The following is a 9,797-nucleotide window of genomic DNA, read 5'->3' on the forward strand; positions in this document are numbered from 1 at the left end:
TTTACAATATATTAAAGTTGACACTTAATATTAGAAAAATTCCTAGTAATTTAGGTTTGTACATTTATAATATAGTAAATATGGGTATTTGTGATTTTAATCACCAACAAATCAATTAGTCTATTTATAATAATACATACCAAAATACTTTTCAATAGGAATGTTTACACATGTTATTATTAAGAGTTCTAAGTAATAAATTCGTTTGATTTTTTTTAAAAGAAATTTCATTTTAAATTATATAATAATTATAATAATGAATTGCAATCAGAATTTTTTATAATTACAATTGTAGTAATGAAAATGATTAACAATGATTTATGATGATTATACAAATTATACTTTTTTACTTAATACATATTATTATCATTATTAAACCAAATGTTTATTAACAGAGCAAGTAATATAAAAATTAATTGTGAATCATGAATATGAAATTGCTACAAATATTTTATATACAATTTTGAATAGATTTAAATGTAATTTTGGTTCTCTCATTTTTCTCCATTCTCAATTTTTTTATTTTCATTTTAAAATATAAATATTTTATGCCTCTATTTTAAAAAAGTCTGTCATTATATTCTAAATAATTTAAAATAAAGACTTTTGATCCTTTTATTTTATAAAATTCACAATTTTAGTCGTTGTATTTTAAAAAAAATATAATTTTAGTTTAAGCTTCAATTTTATTTATGTTTTATTTCTCTTATTAGTTAAATTATAATTAATTAAATTAATTTTTTTATGATACCTTGAATGAACATGTTAAGTCTGAGGTTCAACTGTATCAAAATAAAAAATAAACTATAGAAAAAATTGAAGATTTAACTAAAATTATAAATTTTCTAAAATAATAAGACCAAGTGTTTCTATTTTGAAATAGATAATTAAAATAATAAATTTTTTAAAACAAAGAGATCAAATGTATCTATTTTAAAATAAAAGAACCAAAATTGAAGATCGAGTAAAATAGAAAAATCAAAATTATATTTAAGTCTTTTGAATTAATATCTTTAGAAATTCTGAATAATAATCTTCTTTGGCATCCTCTACTATTTTGCTTATGTGTTAAAAATAAAAAAATTAATCTTTATAATATCTTTTGATCGAGCATAATTTTATAATTAATCATAAAAATTATTAGTACCTAATATTTTTATTTTTAATTCAGATATAATTGGATAATAAAAAAAGGTAATTTAATTGGATGATATATATAACAAACATTAATAACAGATAACAATAGCTAATAACTATATGGTTAGAATAAACAAGTAAAAATTATAAATAATTCTTACTAAAATATTTTTAAAAATGTATATTTAAAATTAATTTTTAAAAAAATATTTACCCATGACATAGGTCACAACACTCTAATAATAATAATAATAATAATAATAATAAATTATCAGCAAATATTTGTATAACTAGCTTATTGCAATTAAAGTCAAACCAAAATTTAAAACTAAAGATTGAAATGAATAAGTTAAGTGATGTTTTATACGGATTAAATTTGGTCCATTTATTTGATATAACATTTTTTCTAAAGGTTTGACATAGTTAAAATGTATTAAAAGTATACTTTGCAATAAACCTTATAAATAAGTGACAAACTTCTTAATAAGTTAATAAAACTAAATTTACCTTCAAGTTAGTTAACTTGAGTCTTTCTATAAACTACTATATATAATCTCAAAATATGATAATAAAAAACAATACTATATCATATGATACTTATTACTATTATTATTTAAAGAGATCAAATTATTAAATTTAAAACACTTTAATTAAATTAGCTTTTAAAAGTATCTTGATTAGAATCATCTGGTATATAGGCGTGAACTTTGTAATGACCTGCCTTACGATATCATTAATCCTAAAATGCATAATTTCATTTTTTAAATGAAATCCTCAATAATTTGATTATGAAAATGAAAGTAAATTTTTCGCGATATATATTCCCCAAATAACGCACAAATATTTAAATAAACACATATATATGTATATCTTAAACCATTATATATCATTCACATGACATAAAATAATTTAATTTTTACATGTATCTAAATCCGAGATTTACATGCCAAAATAAAAAAGAATCATGGAACCACTACAGAGGAGTTGATAAAAAAACAATTTTCTCCCAAAATAATTTTAATGTCATCACGTCAACTTAGCGATTCCCAAAATAATTTTATACCGATCACACGGTACAAAATTGCAAAATAATTTTGTATCGATCTCATGGTACAAAATTGCAAAGGTGAGTTTATTAAAAAAATCAATAATTATCAAATGACCTTAATTAACAAGAAAAACAATAACAAGTATCATGATCATATACAATTATCCATCAATTCAACATTTACTTAACAATTATTCATCAACTTTTTTACAATTTCAATCAATTATGCTCAGTATGATGTGTGCATACAACCTTAACTCTCAAATGCAATGTGATATCATTCATCAGGAAATAATTTGAGCATGTTCATGTGACACTCATACTCAGGAAAACTAGGTAGCAAGTGTCGAGTTCACCTGTCATGCACAGACAATTCCCTCCCCCATGATCATACACAATTATCCATCAATTCAACATTTACTTAACAATTATTCATCATCTTTTCCACAATTTCAATCAATCATGCTCAATATGATGGATGCACACGACCTTAACTCTCAAATGCAATGTGATATCATTTATCAAGAAATAATTTAAGCATGTCCACGTGACACTCATACTCAGGAAAATTAGACAACAAGTGTCGAGGTCACCCTGTCGTGCATAGACAATTCCCTCCCCTATGATGATTAACTCGAGTCACAAAGGAGTTTCAAATCGATTGGCAATCCCTCAAGTACAAGTATTTTGCTTCATGAAAAACTACAAGTACTTACTGACAAAGTTTATATTGTTTTCATATAGTATGAAGTATGACACATGGATATCATCAATGCACTGACCATGGATAATTAAATATTTTGAGTTACTCCTTCACTCTAGAGATGCTTAAAACTCTTTAACCACTCTATTTCTCCCATCGAGGATATCTAACTTGGTCACTTCAATTCCTATGTGCTTGCACAACATACATAATTACAATGACATTATTAGCATCAACAATATCTCATCTCAATGTCAACATCATCGCATCTCAATGTCATTATCAACATCAACAACATCTCAAAAACATTATCAGCATCAACATCATTTTATCTCAATGACATTATCTACATCAACATCATCTCATATCAATATTATCATCAATAACAACATCATCAGTAATCACATTCCATAAATACATACATATAAATTTCATGTCTGAGATTCACACTCCTCAAGTCTTTAGACAACGTAAGTCTAATAAAACAATAATGTAATTTATCCATAATAGATGTATCACATCTTATTAGTTGAAAACATTGTCTTTCTTGAAAACCAACATGTACACGAATAAGCATATATTCTCATAATTGGGTTCCTTGACCCAAATTATGATATCAAAGCCATAAATTATAATACTCCCCTCATCTATCACAAGCTCTCTGTCAATTCCTCTCTATGTTCAGGGGCCTCTCTATGCACAGGGATAAACATACATTCTCATATAGGTTTTAAGTATCATTATGCATTAAAACAAGTTTAGGCTAGTATCATTTTTTTTTAACTATGATAATAATTCTGAAACACTTAATTAAAGAATACAAATTATCATGATTTATATCAATCATTGTTGGACTCCAAGTTGGTTCAATGAAGGTCACAAAAATAACATCAAATTTATAAAAAAAAGTAATTTTTACAACATCTCATTTTCAATGATTTTTCAAAGAATGTGTAAAAATATCATATTACAGTATCCAAAACACAAGAGATATTAAGAGAAACTCAAACTAACTAGAAGAAAGACATGAAATTCAAGGTTACCTCAGAGAAATTATGAAAAAGGGGGATTGAGAACTTGTTTCTCTATCGAATCCTTACGGTGGATTCTGAAGATTTTGTTTTGATTAAAACGTTTCTCTTCGTATGGTGGTCTGATGACAAGCAACAACGACTTGTGGTGGTCGTGGGTGGTGGAGAAGAAAGTGTTATGGTTTGGGTGGATGTTCAAAGAGAAGAAGAGTGAAAAATCATGTTTTTCACACTGAAGAACATATTTGTAATATACATATCTTTCTTAGCAAACTCATCTCGCTAAGCGAAATTCAACTTTTGGTGTTAGGCGCAATTTCTTCTCATGTTGGAATTATGCTTAACGTGGTTGTCTCGCTAAGAGAGATTTCCAAAAGTGTCATTTCAAAGCATAAAAATAAGAGTTATGAACCTACAGTCCAAATTTGAAGATAATCCAATGATTAATGAGTCCGGGATCACAATTTACTAAAACAAGTTTGGATAAACTTGAAATCTCATGATTTTAACATAAGTCAATCAAACTTCACATAACTTAATATTCACATCAAGCAATTACACATAGTTAATTCACGCAACACCCCAATTCATCTAAATCAATCAAATAACACAAGAAATACATTAAACATTAATTTTTAGTTAGCAAAATTTCAAGATGTTACAAACTTAATGTGAATTACATCATATATTCTTAGGTTCGATTAAAAAAAAAAAACTTGTGATGGTCATGTGTGATAATCTCACTGTTTATTATTTTGATTTTTCACTTCATGATATAAATGTATTATATTAATAAAAGTTATTGAAGGGCTATTATCTAATGGGGGCGTGGTGTCTCTATAAATAACTTGTCTTACTTTTATCTTGACTTAATTATGTTTTTAGTTTCTAAATTTTGGAATAAGTCTATTTTGTCTCCCACATTAAAAATGTCATTTTAGTTTCTATAATTTCAAAAAACTTATTTTTAGTTTTTAGAGCATATGACATTAACAAAAATGATTATGCGACTTATTTGCTTAGTTACATGTATACTTTCTTTAGATATGTCATCACTTTTGTCAATATTATATGTTTTGGGATTAAAAACAAATTTTCTAAATAGTAGGACTTAAAGCTTTTTTTTTTAATCCAAGAGAAAAAAACATATTTATATCAAATTGTAAGAATTAAAACCTTAATTAAGTCTTTTAGAAAATAGTTAATGCTTAACATCAATTTTTCCTATATAGAAGGAGTTTTGTAATCTATAAAACAAAAATTAAAGTTGGATGAAAATTTGATTTTTTTTTTGTAGTGGGGAGTTTATATTTTCTTTTACTCTTGTGAAACTTTGTCTTGTCAATCTTCTACGTAGAATTGATGTTTCAAGTTTACGAAAGTGTCTAATTTGTACTTCAATTCAAGTGTGTTGTTACGTTAATTGACCAACTCGTGCTCATAGTTGAACTAACAACCTAAGTACGAGACACATTTCCTAACATAGTAGTTGACTATTCGCATTTGTCAAGTCATTAAAATAATTCACATTTCTCTCTTTTTTAATTTCTTGCATTAACTTATATTCTAAAAATTGGGTCATTTCAAACTTTTTCAAGTACCCTCACATTACAATTTACACCATTTAGACAATAATTGATATTGGATTATTCCCTTTTAATATTAATTTCTCCACATGTATTATTCAAAAATCGAATTGTTGATCACATATTTTAAAAAATTATATCCGAGTATTTCAATTAATCATTGTTGATACTCCCTATGAGTACATACTTTTGATACCAAAGTCTGCATTATGTTAGTGTAATATTGTCAAATTACACTAATATATACAGTACACTAACATTGTAAGTGTGTTGAAAGCAACATGAAAAGACACATTTGACCCCTTAAAACTCTCAAGTAATTCAACTATATAAAAATCACCCTTTGCCATACTAGACTAATTTTAAAGAATTACTTCTTCCATATCAAAATATTTAATGTATTTACAAACATATTTTAATACAGTAGTAATACAAAGACTTATATAATTCCTTTTATGAAATAAACAAGTATTACAAGCAAAAAAAGGTATTTTCTTGTCTCAACACTTTAGCTTAATCTAATTTAAATTTTGTGAGACTTTCTTTTATAAAAAAAATAGTTGATTAATTTTTTTAAAAAATAAATAAATTTGGTCCGTAACTGGTTGTGTTTTTTCTACTCCGGATATATTTGTTACATTTTTTATACTTTTGAGAACTAAATTTTACATTTTTATCTTTCAGGGATGCATTTGTTATCGGGATGTGAAAACAAAAAGTCAAAAAAATATTATGACAAATATGCTCATATGCTGACAATCCATGTTGACAATTATTTTAATGATAAATTTATCAATCCGTGCCACGTAGGCTATTTTATTAACGGTGACGGATGAAAGTTACCAACAAGATATATTTATCGCACTTTTTTATACTTTCAGGGACTAAATTTTATATTTTCATATTTAAAGTACGCATTTGTCAGCGAATTACACGATGAGGGATAAAAATAGTTATTTACCCAATTTATTTTAGCTTAATATTAAAAAAATCTCAAAATTATTAAAAATAATTACTTCCCTTAAAGATTATTAAAAAAATGCAATCCCTTGAAAAAAGTAATTAATAAAAGTAATCAACCTTGGTCATTCATTTCTAATATAGGTTTTAAGTATCATTATGCATTAAAACGAGTCTAGGCTAGTATCATTTTTTTACTAACTATGATAATAATTCTGAAACACTTAATTAAATAACATGAATTATTATCATTTATATCGATGGTTGTTGGACTCCAAGTTGGTATCATGAATTTATCTTGCAAAAAATTACATATTAGGAGTGTTAGGACGTCTAACGTGAGTAATAAGGCATCTGGCACACTAACTTTTTCTTGGGCTTTTAAGGCTATCTCTCAATACTTTGTTTATCAATGGCTCAACCAATAAGTCACGAGAGGATACATGTCCCAACTGTACACGTCTATTTCTTAAACTCGAGATCATTAGCAAATAGCATGTAAAGTGTGAACGAATTAGAAACTGTTGTACCATCCTAAACTAAAGTGAAAGATTTATCTACACATGAAAAAAAATAAAATAGAGAAAGAGGTAAAAGATAAGCACTTAGCACCTTGAAAAAGATACTCCACGCATTGACGGAAAGAAGAAACATATCCAACTCATATATTTTATAACCAATAGCCATTTGCCAAACATTTAACCGTTGATTTTGATTTTTGAATAACAATTACAAGTTGCAAACCATCCACTCTATTTGGGACACTTGGAGGACTTTATGAGCTCCTAATTCCATGAAAGGGAAAATACAATTTCAAATTATCCCAAACAGTGTAAAGGGCTAAAGAGATTAAAAGATGAAATTAGCACGATAGGGATTCCAATTGAAGTCAGGTAACATAATTATTTATTCTAAATCCATATGAGCTAAAGTTCATATGCTAACCTTTATTGTCGAGGTGACAGAATAAAATGGTTAATGAAAAATTATTGGTTTAATTTTTTTAATAAAAAAATGCTCAATCGTTAAATATATTCAATATTTACTCTTGCATCTAAGTATATCTTAAATGAAATTAATCTTTTTTTTTTCAAGGCATAAGGGTAAATGATATTAAAAGCAGTTTGAGTGCACAAGATGTGACCCAACAAAAGAAAAGTCACAATAAAAAACTTGCCACAAAGCCAAATCTATCAGCTAAGTGCTGCTAAAAAAATACAAGAGAGCTTTGGCAAAACACAGAAAGACCAATACAAAGGTTAATAATAAAGCCTTGAAAAACATAATCAGATGCGAAATGCTGCTATCGTTGCTGTTATGGGAGCATAACTAAAACCAAACAAAGACCTCTTTAAATACTCAATCATAATTGTGTGTTTTGAAAATTGTTTTGCAGGTTTTGTCAAAAATATCGTCCATACTTCCTCTGATATAAACCCATAATAGCTCCAACAGAAGTTGCTCTCCAAACCTGAAATCCTTCCAACACCACTTTCCCTAAAATATAGAAGCTTCTAGAGAAATTCAATGCATTCCTTTGGATTTAAAATCCAATTTGATAGGAAATAAAGGATATTTCCAGCTACCCAATTCCACTCCCCTGACAATACCTGAATTTTCTCCAACATCTCTTCACACTCCTTTTCAGTTTCCGTAAAAATAAAAGCATTCTGGGATCAATGAGTCCCCAAAACTGAAAGAAGTTACGTTTAACATCGTTAGTCAAATGTGCATTCAAACCCCACCAATCCAAAACTTTATTCCACACCTTCCATGATTCCTCACAATCAAACAAGATATGATTAGATATCACTTTCTTTATCCAAAACTTTCCTAATCACAAGGTTTTGCGAAAAAGGGTAGCTAGCCAAGTAAAGAACATAATTTTTATTGGTACAGATATCTCCCACATGTTAGTGTAATATTCAACCTTAGGCATGCTTCTAAATATGTCTCCAAGAATACAACCTGCTCCCACCCAAAATAAAATTTCCATACCTCCCCAACTTTCTTATTTTGAAGTTCAGCCTTTATCATCTTCCTAAGACACAATGCCTTTCCACCTAAAAGAAAGACAGAAAATATAATGATTTTAGCAAGACAATTCTAACTCCAGAGGAAGTAAAGTGACACTTGCTTGTCGAGGATGACTTCAAATTAATCTTTTATTTATCACAGGAGAAGAAAACAATTAACATAAAGATAACTAATATTTGAAAATTGAAAATACTTCGTTCTATAAATAACATGGTTGATGCGTGAGTCTCTTTTATTAGTGTAGCAATTAGATTTATTCTCATTTCTAATATTTTCAACAGAAAAACTCATAGACAATGAAAAAAAAAATTGAAATTGGAATTCACGTGTTTAGGATGTAATTGTTGAGTTTGATTATAGTTTCACCGAACTTATAATATTAACAAGGATGAATTTCTATATGGATCAAAGTGTGAGATCTTTATACGTTTGTAGGGTCAACATTGTGAACAAAGAGAAAAATATTTGCAAAAGATATTCTAACCCTTAAGTTTATAATGATTTTACAAGGGTGATGATATAAAATAAATACTTATTTACTACAGTAATGTTGATTGTATTCATGAGAACTGGAGTTAAATTTCCTAACATAGGGCCAAGGTTTATTAGGAACAATACTACTCTATCTATCTTAATGTAGCAAACATGATAATTTTACTACATATTTAGTTATATTTTTTAGATTGACTAATATGATGCACCGTTAAATTCTAGAGATCCTAAACTTCTGAGTGTTAACTTCAATGAATACTTTCAATTAGAGGCTGGGCATTTTGGATAGAAATAAGTAACTAACTCATTATTGAGAATCTCAAATCCAATATAAAAGGGAAAACATCTAAGTAATAGGATTGACTCCTCATTCTTTTGAGAAAAAAAGATGTAAATGACAAAAAAGATGAAAGATGTAAAGGATTGGCTCCTCCTTCCTTTGAGTAAATAACTCATTATCCATGATTCTTCCAAGAAACAATCTGTCTTCCATAAAGAAGAACCTGAAATCATATTTCAATTAGTTAAGAACTATTAAGTGAAAGATGTAAATGACAAAAAAAAAATGATTCAAAGAACTCACTGTGCAAGAAGACGACATAGAAATGTATATTAATATGAAAAAAAATTACTTAGTCACATTTTCTCCCAAACAAATCCCACCAGAAACTGATTCAAAGACAAAAATACAAAAAATCCAACAATGCATTCACAAAAACCCAAAAATCGCAAGAAAGCATCAACACAAAAATACCCAAACAAATACCTAAGCTAAAGAAGCTCTACCAAATGTCAAGTCCTTC

The sequence above is a fragment of the Glycine max genome, chromosome 14, assembly GCF_000004515.6.
Source record: "Glycine max cultivar Williams 82 chromosome 14, Glycine_max_v4.0, whole genome shotgun sequence".
Lineage (NCBI taxonomy): Eukaryota > Viridiplantae > Streptophyta > Magnoliopsida > Fabales > Fabaceae > Glycine > Glycine max.